Here is a 15,529-nt window from a genome sequence, read left to right on the forward strand (position 1 = left end):
ATCCTGAAAACCCGATTGGCCTGGGGTCCTCCAGGACAGGGTTGGGAACCACTGCTGTAGAGAGGGTGAGAGGCACCTCCTCCCTCCCCCTTCTGCCTCTAGTTGTTCACCGCCACAAGTAATAACTTCAACGTGCTCACAGCAGCTCTACCTCTGACATCAAGGTTCCACATGAACACCTACTTCAGAAAATTGCGAGCCACTGAATCGAGGGTGATATACTCACGTGGGTTAAAAACTGGTTGGCGGATAGGAAGCAGAGAGTGGGGGTGAATGGACAATACTCGGACTGGAAAAGCGTCACTAGTGGAGTGCCGCAGGGTTCGGTGCTCGGGCCTGTGCTCTTAAACATATTTACAATTGACCTAGAACTTGGCACGACGAGTGAGGTGATTAAATTAACGGACGATACAAAGTTATTCAGAGTAGCGAAGACACAGAAGGATTGCGAAGACCTACAAAGAGACATAAATATGCTCGAGGAATGGGCTGTGAAATGGCAAATGAGGTTCAACGTGGATAAGTGCAAGGTGATGCATGTTGATAACAAAAATCGTATGCACGAATACAGGATGTCTGGAGCTATACTCTGAGAGAACCCCCAGGAAAGAGACTTGGGAGTACTTGTAGACAAGTCAATGAAAGCATCCACATAATGTGTGGTGGTGGCGAAAAGGGCTAACAATACTAGGAATGATTAAGAAGGGGATCACAAACAGATCTGAAAAGGTGATCATGCCTTTATACCGGGCCATGGTACTCCCCCACCTGGAATAATGCGTCCAACACTGGTCGCCGTACATAAAAAAGGACATAGTACTACTCAAAAGGGTTCACAGAAGAGTGACAAAAATGGTTAAGGGACGGGGGAGTTGCCGTACAACGAGAGGCTAGAGAAACTGGGCCTCTTCTCCCTTGAGAATAGAAGACAGATGGGACATGATCGAAACATTCAAGATATTGAAGAGAATTGACTTAATAGAGAAAGAGAGACTGTTCACCCTCTCCAAGGTAAAGAGAATGAGAGGGCCCTCGCTGAAGTTAGAAGGGAAAAGATTCTGTACAAACATAAGGAAGTTTTTCTTCACTCAGAGCGTGGTAGAAACCTGGAATGCTCTTCCGGAGGCTGTTATAGGGGAAACACCCTTCAGGGATTCAAGACAAGATTGGATAAGTTCCTACTGGAACAGAGCATACGCAAGTAAGGCTAGACTCTAATAGGGCACTGGTCTTTGACCTAAGGTCCACCGTGTGAGCGGACTGCTGGGCACGATGGACCACTGGTCTGACCCAGCAGTGGCAATTCTTTTGTTCTTAAGATAAGTTTAAATGGGGACATAAACGTTCAGACTGAGCCTATGGTTTTGAAAAAGAACCTGAAATGTGTAAAACATCTCATTGGATTTTTATAAAATCAATAAAATGATTCTGAATTAAAAAAACAGTAAAAATTACAAAAGAAAATCTTCCTCTTAGTTCCAAAATACACAAGGAAAGAAAGGATCAAACCGTTGCTTTTGTATTATTGTCCAGAGTAATTCAAGCAAATAATGATGGCTACACATACAATATACCCCCTAAATTTGTCAATCAAATAGTCCAGCAACCTCTTTTCTGTGCAGGTTAGGTAACAGCCCTCTCTCCCCATCACCAAGTTTTAAAGCATTGAGTGAGAAAGTATTGGGCTTTAGTTCTAATGCAACACCAAGTCAAATATGTGGATGCTGGATTTGTCATCCAAATGTTTGTCTGAAGCACAACATTCCAGAAAGTTGTAGGAGTCAATGGCCTTGATAATGCCGAATTTACGGATGTTTTTCCTCACAACAAATTCTCCGACATAGAAACAGAGCTCATCGAGACTTGTAAACAACATCCACATTGTTGCTACTTCATACTTAAAAAGTCTAACTTATTTCCTGAGGCCTACACAACACTATTCTATTAGTTATAAGTACATTATGACACTACCAACTACACCAGTAGCTTGTGAATAATGTTTTTGCTGAACTAAAATTTAAGAACTGCTTGCAAAATTGTCTAAGTTCTGCACATGTTGAAGCATTAATGCTCTTAAACTGTAAAAAGATTTTACAGATAATCTATATTACGTCAACTTTTTACAGATTTTAGATAATCAATATTACGTCAACTTTGGTAAGATACCTAGGGCTAGATTCACTAAGCAAACTGATCGTGTACCGATCGGTTTGCGACCCCTTTCCGACCCAATTCCCCTCCGATCCGTGCATGCAAATGAGGGGAAACGGCATGCAAAGTAGGCAGGGACGCGATTCATTAAACAAATCTGGGACACCGACTGGGCTGGCCGATCAACAGAAGAAGCGACTGCTGGGGACCAGTCGCACACGTCTCTGCCGACTCTCCTGCTCCATTGCTGCCCTGTGCTGTGCCCCAATCTTCCAGCCCTGCTCTCTGCCCTGATCTTGCCCTGCTCTGTCCCAAGCTCTGCCCCAATCTTCCAGCCCTGCTTTCTGCCGCCTTCCCTACAGTGTGAGGCCGCGGGTTTAAAGCAAGGCTGCACGCCACAGTGTAGCCCCACTTTAAACCTGCGGGCTCGCACTGCAGGGAAGGTGGCAGAGTAGGAGTCAGGTGGATTAAAGCCTAGCGTGTTCTGGCTGATTGCCCCCCCCCTACCTGCAAGTGTCTTCCTTGTGCGGAGTGAGCAGCGCAGACCATCGACAGGCAAAGAGATGGTCTGTGCATGCGTCTGGATCGCTCAGAAGCGATCCATGTGGTCGGTGGGGGGGGGCGTTCCTCTGATTTCCCCATTTAAATATTACCCTGTAGTGCAAGGGTGTCAAAGTCCTTCCTCGAGGGCCGCAATCCAGTCGGGTTTTCAGGATTTCCCCAATGAATATGCATGAGATCTATTTGCATACACTGCTTTCATTGTATGCTAATAGATCTCATGCAAATTCATTGGGGAAATCCTGAAAACCAGACTGGATTGCGGCTCTCGAGGAGGGACTTTGACATCCCTGCTGTAGTGAATTGGTCGGCCTGCCATGGATCGTACACGGATCACTCACGATCAGGCAGGTTAGTGAATCTATCCCCTACTTAGACAATGCAAGAAGGGAGCTAGAGAGGGAGAGAATGTAGTTGCTGGCATGGGATGAAAAGTTGGAGAGTAGCTCAAGAGAGTCTTGAATCTGCAGTTTCTATTTTTTTAGTTTAGAAATTTCTTAAAAAAAAAAAAAAGTCTTGATTTTAGTGAATTGTGATTTGAGATGCACCACTATGGGGGAAAAAAAGAAACCCTCCTCTAGGCCAATAATTTTCTTCAAACTACCCCTGTGGACCTCTAGGACCCTACAGCTACCATTTTTGCAAGATGGAGTGGCTGGGGCAGGAATGCTCCAATCCTTGACTACACACCTGGAATATATCCCAGTAGAAACTGGGTAGGGATCAAGTAATGTGATAGGGCTTTTACTTGAATGGCAGGGATAAGGATTGGGAGCTGGAAAGAACTTCAGCTTGTACAGGATCAGGGTGGGAGGGGCTGGTCCAGGGGGAAACTTGTTTTAAGGGGTCAAGGGGCGGAAAGGAAAAATTTTCTCAGATCTTATAATCTGTATGTTGCCGCAGTTAGAATATGCAATATTTCTGCCTGCAGCACCACAATTAAATGTACTTATCCAGTGTTAAATTTTCATGTACACAAAAATGCAGTATTTTACTGTGGATTAATATATTGCCTTAGTCTGTAAACGCTTTGAAGACAGGGAAATATCCACTGTTCCTGAATACAATTTGCTTATGGTGGCAAATTAAAAAGTGTGAGCTAAATCCCAAATAATACAAACAAATATTCTTTCTGAGAGGGGGTGAGGGAAAAGGACATGAGAAAAGGACATCTTTCAGAGAAGAAGACATCTCTCTGGATAAGTATACATTATTTTGCTCTCAGCTTTGATAAAAGCTAAATTGTAGGTTCCTTTATATATAGAAAGTTTAGATCTTAAAAGAGCAAACTTTACTTGGCTAGTCTCCATGGAATAAAAGCCTTTTATAGTTTTACAGTTTTTAAACTTGAGCTTTCTGCTAGAGAGAGTTTCTGGCAGGCAGAGCAGGGTCTGGCTTAGTCTTCATTCCCCTAAGAATCAAACACTAAATAAAGCATACAATATAATCCTAAATCTCTCTATACTAGTCTAATATAGTCCTAGTAGCTTAATAGGGATTAATTAACTCAATAAGATGTAAACAGTAGTCCAGCAAGAGGGGTGCTATCCAGTCTTTTGCACTAGGTCACATATATGATTATCTCCCAGTTGGTGAGATATTTATATGTGTGTGCTCACTGCAAAAAGCTCCTAGCTCTCAGAGAATGATTCCATTCTGGCAGTCCCTGTGCTGCCTTGGAGGAGGGATGTCTCCTAAAAGGAGAGCATCATCCTAGTGAAGTAGGAAATAATCCTTCAGTCAGGACCTGCCCACCAGGGAATGCAATATCCTCTCACCCTGAGAATGTGTCTCCAGGAGCTTTTGCTCAGAAAGGAAGTGTTAAGACAGCTATTGTAGTTGGTGATTCAATCATTAGGCATGTAAATAACTGGGTGGCTGGTGGGCATGAGGATCACCCAGTCACTTGCCTTTTTCAAAAAGCCTGGCCAGAGACCTAAGAATCTCAGATGATCTTAATTTGCACTATATAACTATTGCAAATGAAAATAGCTGGAATCCAAATACATAGGAGCTTATTAGGGGGGGATTTCAATTACTCCAACATTGACTGGCTAAATGTTAGATCAATGAGTGCTAAGGAAATAAAATTCCTAGACATCATAAATGACTGCTTCTTGGAGCAACTGGTCCAGGAAACGACAAGAGAGAGAGAGCTATTTTAGATTTGGTCCTTGGTGGAATGCAAGGCATAGTACATGAGGTAATGGTGTTGGGTCTGATGAGAAACAGTGATCATAGCATGATCAAATTTGAGCTGATAGCTGGAGTGGCATCACTAAAGAAATTACTGTAGCAGTATTTAATTTTTGAAAGGGCGACTACAATAAATTGAGGAAAATGGTTACAAAGAAGCTAAAAGGATTGTTGGCAAAGGATAGGACTGTAAGGTAGCATCAGCAAACACAGCTTGTGTTAAACCTGGGGTTCATTCCTGTTGTTACTTCACCAAACTAATTGTCATAAGAACATAAGAATTGCTGCTGCTGGGTCAGACCAGTGGTCCATCCTGCCCAGTAGTCTGCTCACGCAGTGGCCCTCAGGTCAAAGACCAGTGCTCTAAGAGTCCAGTCTCACCTGCATACATTCCAGTTTAGCAGGAACTTGTCCAACTTTGTTTTGAAACCCTGAAGTGTGTTTTCCCCCTATAACAGATTCTGGAAGAGCGTTCTAGTTTTCCACCACTCTCTGGGTGAAGAAGAATTTCCTTATGTTTGTACGGAATCTATCCCCTTTCAACTTTAGAGAGTGCCCTCTCGTTCTCCCTACCTTGGAAAGGGTGAACAGTATGTCTTTATCTACTTTATTGTAACCCACCTGCACCCCATGCACTTACAAAACGTATCTTTACTATAACCCATGTATTGACTAAATGTATCTTTATGGTAACCCACCTGTATCCCTTACACTGACAAAATGCACCTTGATAGTAAACCACTTGTATTGTAACCCACTTGCATCCCATGTACTGACAAAATATATCTTTACTGTAACCCACTTGTATCCCATGTACTGACAAAATGAATCTTTACTGTAACCCACTTGCATCCCATGTACTGATTAAACGTATCTTTATTGTAAACCGTTTCTATCCCATGTACTGTCAAATGTATCTTTATTGTAAACCGCTTCAAACTTCACGGTATAGCGGTATATAAGAAATAAATTATTATTATTACTAAGTCTATTCCCTTCAGTATTTTGAACATTTCGATCAAGTCCCCTCTCAGTCTCTTTTCAAGGGAGAAGAGGCCCAGTTTCTCCAATCTCTCATTATACGGCAGCTCCTCCAGCCCCAATAATTGGTTATTTGTTGAAGCATATATTTATGAAGACCATTTAAAAATATTATATTTTTTAAATTACACTTATATGCTATGATTAGATCATATTTGCACTACTGGTAGTAATTATCTTTTTAGCGCATGGCGCCATTTGAACTGGCATTCTATGAGCATATGAAGTATTTATTACCTAATATAAGGTTTTTGCAATAAAGTGCATGTGATACAGTGTTTAGGGGGGATTGTCAATGATGTAAAGATGGATGTAGGGAATAAAATGAAGATGAGAAAAACTGCAAATGGATAAGGCGGCCTTCAAAACAGAGTTAAGAGCACAGATTTAGATCTGCTGCCTATATTTTGCACTGTTCAGAAAGAAATGCATTTGTTTCTATTTCTCTTGTGTACTGCATGCATGACATCTTAGGGTTGTTAGTATATATTAGGACTTTTATTTTGTGGTCCTGCATTTGCATAAGGTTTATCTGTGTTCTATATGTGTGACCAAGGCCAGGTGTTTTGTAGGAATGAATGTCTTAGCCTTAAGTACATGTGTTGGTTCTCCTTCAGCTCTTTTGGACCCAAAATGGCCCTCACTTAAAAATTAGTGAAGACCACTGAGTTAGTATATTGCTTGCATCTGCTTAAAATTTTCTCATCACAAACTACGAAGTGTCTGAAATTAAGTTTCTCTTCCATGAAGAATTCAACTAGGAAGAAACAATTGGAATCTACTTTTACATATCAGTGTGCTGAGGTGTGGAACTCCTTATCACGCAATCCTAGGCAGATTAGACCCTTTCCTTTTTTTGGAAAGTCTTTAAAACATATCAGTTTAGCATCAGTTTTAATGATCTTATTTGATGTGTTTGTGACTGTTAACTAAGGTGTAATTCCCCTTGTTGAGGGTTTTTTTTGTGATCTGCACTGAATCCAAATAAAATAGATTCCCAAGCCTGTCCTAGAGGAACCTCAGAGCCAGTCAGGTTTTCAGGATACCCACAATGAATATTAATGAGATTGATTTACATATACTCATTGGTATACAAATCTCTCATATGTACATATTCATTGTGGATTTCCTGGAAATCTGGAGCCAAGAAAACAGCAAGGCAGTCTATGAAATCCAATATAGAGGAAGAAAAAGAAATAGGCCTTGATATAACAACAAAAGTCTTTGACTTTATTCATACAAAGTCCCAGGGTGTTTTGGGCATTAGCTTTTAAGCCCCGGGATTTTGTATGTATGAATAAAGACGTTTGTTGTTATATAAAGGCCTACTTTTTTCTTCCTCTCTCCTGGAAACCTGACTGGCTGGGGTTTCCCCAGGACAGGTATGGAAAGCCCTGGCCTAAGTTTGGAAGCCCACAAGCTCTTTTCATAATAGCCACAACCTGCTCAACAACGAAACATCCCAAATGATCAAACTTGTGCCTCTTTTCATTACTGAATTCCAGACCTATGTTCGTTCATGCAAATACAGTGGTGCCTCACACAACGAACTTAATTCGTTCCAGGAGCAAGTTTGTTATGCGAAAAGTTCGTTATGTGAAACGCGTTTTCCCATAACAATACATGTTAAAAAAAATAATTCGTTCTGCAGCATAAAATATGCTAAGATGACATAAAAAAAGATAAATTTGTCAAAATGGTGAAAATGGTGGTCTTGCTGAGGCCAAACTCTTTGACGAGGTCACACTGTTTTACCCCACATTCACTCCTTCTAATTATTTCCCGTTTCATTTCAACAGAAATCACCTTCCTGCTTTTTTTAGAAGCCATGATATATAAAAAATATTGAGTTTATCTTAAAAGGACGACTGTATACAGTGAGAGAGGGCAGTTAAGCGCAGTGACTAACGACTGCCTGCAGTGCCTGCGCGGAAGGATGCAATACATCGGCAGCTCGGGCGACTTCGTTGTGTGAAACGAAGTTCGTTGTGTGAAGTTCGTTGTGTGAAACGAAGTTCGTTGTGTGAAACGAAGTTCGTTGTGTGAAGTTCGTTGTGTGAAACGAAGTTCGTTGTGTGAATCAAGACATGAAGTTCGTTGTGTGCAGCGTTCGTTGTGCGAGGCGTTCGTTATGCGAGGCACCACTGTATGTGATATTCAAAACTGTGATCATCTTGCCCACATCCAATTTGTTACAGGGACTTATTTATTCAATTTTTTTAGCTTGTCCTCCCAAAGGAGCTTAGAAAGGATTACAAATCAGGTACTCAAGCATTTTCTCCATCTGTCCCAGTGAACTCACAATCTGTCTAATGTACTTGGGGCAGTGGAAGATTACGTGACATGCCCAGGGTCTCAAGCAGCAGCAAGTGATTTGAACCTACCACCTCAGGGTACTGAGGCTGTAGCTTTAACCACTACGCCACACTCTCCTCCAATGACAGTCTGATTAACAAGTGATGAAATTAATTTATACAGTACTCCCCCGATATTCGGGGGGGGGGGGGGGGTTTATGTTCCAGGAACCCCCGCGAATCTTGAAAAACCGCAAATACCGTTTTTAGTGGGAGAGGGCAGCCGGAGCACCGGCGAGTGAAGGAAATCACTCGCGGTATGCTCTGACCGCCTCTTCCTGCACTAAAGTCGGGCCTCACCAATCAAGAGCTGCTTTGACACGCAGCTCCTGATTGGTGAGGCCCGACTTTCATGAAGGAAGAGGCAGTCTGAGCATACCGCGAGTGATTACCTTCACTCGCCGGCATTCCAGCTGCTATCTTCTGCCCGGTCATTTGCAGTTGGAAAATAGCACGAATGACTGGGACCGCGAATGACCGGGGGAGCACTGTATACTGTTCGATCAATAGGATTGTTGAATTCTTTCAACTGTAAAAAGACATCACAAGTTTTAACTGAGACACTATAGGTGCCAGCTCTGAGGGTGCTTGAGCACCCCTAATATATTGAGCAAACTCCATGTCTCTGAGGATGCATTCATTTGTGTTGTGTGAAGGACCCCCAATCATAGTAACATAGTAGATGACGGCAGATAAAGACCCGAATGGTCCATCCAGTCTGCCCAACCTGATTCAATTTAAATTTTTTCTTCTTAGCTATTTCTGGGCAAGAATCCAAAGCTCTACCCGGTACTGTGCTTGGGTTCCAACTGCCGAAATCTTCATTAAAACCTACTCCATCCCATCTAAACCCTCCCAGCCATTGAAGCTCTCTTCAGCCCATCCTCCCCCAAACGGCCATATACAGACACAGACCGTGCAAGTCTGCCCAGTACTGGCCTTAGTTCAATTTTTAATATTATTTTCTGGTGGAATTCCTTATGTCATGTTTATAAAATGGAAAGATTTATTGCAATACAGCGCAGTTTTTTCAGGACATTTCAGGATGTGTGGAAGCCATTTACAAAGTATTAGATGACATTTTATTTTATTTTTTTCTCTTAAATTTACAAGTTTGATTGTGAGGGGGGGAAGGGGAGGGTAAATTTATTGTTACATATTGTATAAGGTATTGATTATATGATAAGAAAGGGTGGGAGATAAGAGCATATTATTTGTACCACTGCTGATTATTAAGTGTTATATTTATTGTTAATTTGTTTGGATATATTGTTACACTTATTGTAAATTTGAAAATGAATAAAGAATTAAAAAATATATATATATATTATTTTCTGATTCTAGATCCTCTGTGTTTATCCCACGCTTCTTTTAACTCAGTCATAGTTTTACTCTCCACCACCTCTCTCGGGAGCGCATTCCAGGCATCCACCACCCTCTCCGTAAAGTAGAATTTCCTAACATTGCCTTTGAATCTACCACCCCTCAACCTCAAATTATGTCCTCTGGTCCTCATTTTGAAAAGTTGGCTCCTATGGGCAACCATGGTGCCCTACAATTGACTAGATAAATCAAGTAGCATAGCTGGACTCAAAACATTCTTTTAAAAATTGTTATTTCTTGAAAATACCACCTCAAATCTACATTAATAAATATCAAATGGAGAAGCATCACCTCCCCATTATTTTCTTACAATGGCTGCAACATCCTCACTCCTTGCAGAAAACCCGACCACACATATTTGTATTTGATGATCTTTTTGATGTGTCGATGTGTTTAAACTGGGGGGGCTCCCCAACAAAAACCCCCGTCGGAGCCCCTAAAAACTGTAATTTTCTTCGGCGCGCGCCTCCGTCTTGCGCTCAGTTGTCGGCGTGCGCCTTTGTCTTTCGCGGGGTTGTCTATGAACCGGTTTTCTTCCCCCTTAAATTTTATCAGAATAATGTTGTTTTCTCAAATATATGAATTTGGTGGATTGATCTCTAAAATCCATCTTAAGTATAAATCCTCCTATTTTTTTTAGGTAGAACAGGAGGAGACTGGCCTTGAGAACCCGCAAGCACTAGCAGTCTCAGTCACCACAATCAACAATAATACAGCTTTCCTTCAGCTTCCATCTTTAATCATCCAAGCACCCTTGCACTCTAGAGATGTAGAAAGATTTCACCGTATTTCTATCATTAAACCTTTGTATAACACTACAAGGTGTCCACAACATTGTAGACATGTAGAAAAAGAAAGGCCTTGCTCTACAGTACAGAGCTTACAGTCTAGTCAACAGGTGTAAAGTATGGCTGGACAGATATTGAATCTAACAAAACCAGGAAATTGACCTTGTGGTCCACAAATATCTTCCACTGAATCATAAAGAAAACCCCACTGGCATTAAAAAATAGAACTGCAAGGTCTACTTATTTATATATATATTTTTTATTTTATAGTGTGAAAAGCCTCAGAATATGGAGCTATGTACCCAATTCGGGTTATACCGTGAATAAATTGATTGGCTCCTGCTCACGTCACAGGCAAAACCCTACTTTCTATTTTTTCTTAAAAACCTTTTGTATAACAATGTATTCTTTCTAATTGTAACAGGTACCCACCATTTTTGTGGCATACCGTAATCTATACTTTTAGCCTTACAGACAATTCACAGTGCAGAGAATCGGCAAATCTTACAAAGATTATCTTTAGAATTATGATGTTAAATCCGTTCTATATAAGCAATCAAAACAGTTACTTATCTCAGGGAATCTCAATTTCTTCTATTTCTGGAGCTTCTTAGTTTCTTGAAGTGTTTTCCTTAACTGTTTAGCAATAACTGCTGCTCGTTTGCGTTTTGCGGGACCATAATCTAGTCCCGCTGTGTCAGAGAATTTCTTAGCAACAATATCTTATATTGGCTGTGCTAATTCTTCCCCAGTGGGGTTTTCTTTATGATTTAGTGGACAGATATTGAGACATCAACATGGCTTCTAAGGCACAGTTAGCATGTTAACCAGCATTTTTACTTTGATCTCTCTTCTTTCCTTTAGTTAACAGGGAGTTAGGACACAGTGGCATCTCTAATGGAGTGCACATGCACCTAGCATACTTCCTCTACATGTGCTTCACTGGCTCCCAGTCTTCCTCAGGGTTCGCTACAAATGCGCTTGTCTTACCTTCAAATCTCTTCACGGCATCCTTCCTCCCCTCTTCCCACTATCTTAGCTCTCGAGCACTCACTCCACCAGATCCACTCAGAAATTCAAACTATCCTTCCCTTCTCTAATTGGCATCTCCCATACAGGAAAACATGGTACATCCCTCCTCTTCAGGATCACTGAGCTGTGGAACAGCTTTACGGCCCATCTTCGGAGTTCGACCTCCCTCCAACATTTCAGAAAACATCTGAAAACCTGGCTTTTCACCAAAATGTAACCACTCCCTCCCTCTCCATTATTCTATGTACCTCCTCCGTCCTTGTTCACCTTACCTCTCCCTCCTTCCATTGTAGTTCCTCCTCTTTATTTTTAATCCCTGTAAACCGTGTCGAGCTCCACTTCCGTGGAGATGACGCGGTATATAAACTTAAGGTTTAGTTTAGTTTAGTTTACCATGCATAAAATTTGCTTTTTATGTGGTGCAGTATTATCCTCACAACAGAAGCCACTTGCTCTGACAGATATCCATGCATGGCTCTTCAGCAAACCTTTCTGCATCAGGGTTACTAGTAGGAATCCTCTCTCATTTACTTGAGCCAATAAAGCATCACCATTTTCTGTGGAGCCAATGCAGAAACCTACTGCAGGCTCAGCCATGTGTATACCACGAGGTATATGCCAGCAAGCAATGTAGGATGCCATTCAGCCTGGCATACATAGCTGTACAATGCATTCAAATGAATGCAAATGAAGCCATTACATATGCTATGCCAATGCACAAAGCAAACACATGAACTTTCTTGCACCATTACCATGTGAAATTTTTCACCAGGTCCAGGACTGGAATGTCCTGACTTCATTGCCAATTAGAATTCTGCCAGCACCCTCTCCTACTGGATACAGGGAACTTTCCCTCCCTCCTGCTTAACCCCCCCCCACACACACAGCTAATTCTGTGTCTAGTGCACCCCCCACCCATTATCCTTCCCATCTCTCTGACTAAAACAACTTAATTTCCTGATGACTAGGGGCACCCTTCCTTCTAACCCCCACCCCTGCCCAACCTATCTTCCAAATTTGAAGAAAAAGAAGCCCCCCACCTGACTCTCACCCTGTACCCTGTACCTATTAACAAGGTAGAAATGATGTTCACTTGCTCCTCCTACCTCTGCACCATCACTATCAAAATTGCAGCACCTTGCCCAATACATTCTGGGATGCACCAGGCAGGGCCAGGATGCCATATAAGGAAAACCTACTGAAGCAGTGTACATTCAAGTGGAAACGTTTTATGTTTCTGGAGGGCACACAATTTAAAAGAAAGAAATAAAATGTCAGACAGCTGAAGTGGGATTTGAACCTGCTCTAACCATTAGTTACTCCTCTGCTCCATATGGACATCTATGAGGACATTATAAAACATGGATGTCTTTGTGGCAGCATAGGACTATGTTTTTCCTGTTCATAATTCAGACATTTGTTTATAAAATGGACATCTCCAGCACATGGATGTCAGCAGATCTAAAATACATGAGAAATGGATGTCCATATTCCGAGCTGAATGTTCTTTCTAAAAGGCTGTTCCATATTTCAAAATCCATGAAATTAGGACAGACTGGAACCCGTAACTCCCCCCCCCCCAAAAAAAAAAAAAGCCGTAATCAAATAAGAACTTATGATTAACCTCTTTTTGGTAATGCAAAGACATGGTACAGGAATCTTGTGTTCTTTTTAGGCATATACATTTGGCAAAAAGCACAATAAAAGTAGTACAAATGAAATAAAAACACTAAAATCACGTTGGTAATAAAAGCAAAGTAATACTGTGTGAAAGGAACTGGGAACATCTTGTATCTACAACGGGATCCTATGCAGGTTCTAAAACGTTATGGAGGACCAACATAAGAATTATCCAAATATGGGTCATATACCAGCTTTTGAGACCACAACTGAAGAGAGTGGGGGATGGGAGGACCAGTGTGATTGACAGCTTAATATTTACATTGCATTACATTAGTGATTTCTATTCCGCCCATTACCTTGTGGTTCAAGGCGGATTACATCCAAACTAAAACAAAAATTACATTCAAAATTTGAAGGAATAGAATAAGCGATGACATAGAATTTTTAAGGTAATATACGTTGGTTAAAGAGTTACCAAAGGGAAATGGAGGTCTTTAGGAGATAAGAATATCTCTGTATATAGTGTGTGTGAATATGATATACAGACAGAAAGAGATAAAAGTAAACTCCAGCGACATTTCCACATGAAGAGTACCTGAAAAAAATAACGAAAAACACCATTAGGGCTGTACTTCAAACAGGATTCAGTCTGCAGGTAATATTCACATTCTTATGGATAGGGACAGATTCTTCAGGCTGAAGGGGACAACAGGTACGAGGGGGCATTCGGAGAAACTGAAGGGAGATAGGTTCAAAACAAATGCAAGGAAGTTTTTTTTCACACAAAGGGTCGTGGACACTTGGAATGCGCTACCGGAGGAAGTAATCAGGCAGAGTACGGTACAGGGATTCAAACAGGGATTGGACGGATTTCTGAGGGATAAAGGGATCGTGGGATACTGAGGGAGGAGCTGGGATGTAACACAAGTATAGAAAGCTAACCAGGTAATAAGTATAGAAACCCAATCAGGTCGTGCATGTGCAAGACCGGAGGGTTAGGACTTCGATGGGAAGATAGGACTTCAATGAGAAACCAAGGTGGCAAAGGAGCCCCTTCTGGTGATTCAAACAGGTCGTGACCTGTTTGGGCCACCGCGGGAGCGGACTGCTGGGCAGGATGGACCTATGGTCTGACCCGGCGGAGGCACTGCTTATGTTCTTATGTTCTTATACCACATCTGCCAAGACAACATGCACATGCAAGTGGACCGGCTCCCAGTATACTGACTGACTTTAGTGCATCTAAGCCACTGTTTGGAACTTATGGATCTTTCTTCTGATAATACATTTTAGTAACAGTTGGTTTGCTCTCAGCCAGCAACTAGAAGATTACAAAATGTGGCTAGAATGGGAAACCTTACAGTTTATTTGGAACAGTTGTTGGAAGTTTCTGAAGAAATGTCTACCGCTATGGAATTATCTTGTGGAACGTTCATACTGACTTTTTCTAATATTATAGACAGAGACCAGATATTGATGCAGTAGTTCAAGACTCGGGAAAAGGTATTCTTGTGAAGGAAAATAGATTTTTCTTGATGTATCATGAGAAACACAAAAAAAGGAGACCATTTTTATTGCTTTGTCCTGGTTTGAATTCAGTTGGGCGTTACTTTTTATAAAATTCCTTGCTACTGTATTATTCTGTATCGTTCCAATAAATATTTATTTTGTGATCCAGTACAGTCTACATTTCTGTCATAAGAACATAAGAATTGCCATATTGCTCCATCAAGCCCAGTATCCTGTTTTCAACAGTGGCTAACCCATTCCCAAGTAGCAAAACAAATTTAATGCTGCTTATGTTAGGAATAAGCAGTGGATTTCCCCAAGCCATCTCAATAATGGCCTATGGACTTCTTTTTTAGGAAATTATCCAAACTTTTTTTAAACTCCACTAAGCTAACTGATTTCACTACATGTTTAAATTACATGTTGTATGAAAAAATATTTTCACCAGTTTGTTTTAAATCTACTACTTAGTAGCTTCATCACATGCCCCCTAATCCTAGTATTTTTGGAAACAGTAAATAAGTGATTCACATCTACCCTTTTCACTCCATTCAGAATTTCAGTGTTGGCCTATGAGAAGGGGGTTTGTGAGTGGGACTTAAAGTTCTTCTTTGCTTTTGTAACTAGCAAGCTATGCCTTTTTCTTTGACCTAGAAAACTCTCCCATATCCAGGATAAATCTCATTGTCCACTAAAGTGCCTAATGCCTACTATCTTACCTGCCACCATGATCCAATGTGCACCAAATCCTCCTCCTAATACTGCCTTTCCCCAATCTCTCTCTTTACCCCAAACCACTCAATTCCCTCCTCCATGCCACTCACTTTTCTATTCTACCACCTCAACCTCCCTTTTGTCTTCTACCCTCTTCTCAGCCCTTGAGCTTCAATA

The 15,529-nt window shown here is 41.3% G+C and overlaps 1 protein-coding gene across 3 annotated transcripts in view; it reads right to left on the reverse strand.

Annotated features, from left to right (window-relative positions):
• Nucleotides 1-13,119: 13,119 nt before the first annotated feature.
• LOC117350531 (tight junction protein ZO-2-like) overlaps nucleotides 13,120-15,529 on the reverse strand; it is a 93,751-nt gene continuing 91,341 nt past the window's right edge. For all 3 annotated transcript variants that reach the window (XM_033924836.1, XM_033924853.1, XM_033924844.1), the window contains exon 9: nucleotides 13,120-13,724. The gene's annotated coding sequence lies outside the window, so the exon portion shown is untranslated. The remainder of the gene's footprint in view (nucleotides 13,725-15,529) is intronic.

The sequence above is a fragment of the Geotrypetes seraphini genome, chromosome 1 (genome assembly GCF_902459505.1).
Source record: "Geotrypetes seraphini chromosome 1, aGeoSer1.1, whole genome shotgun sequence".
Taxonomy (NCBI): Eukaryota; Metazoa; Chordata; class Amphibia; order Gymnophiona; family Dermophiidae; genus Geotrypetes; species Geotrypetes seraphini.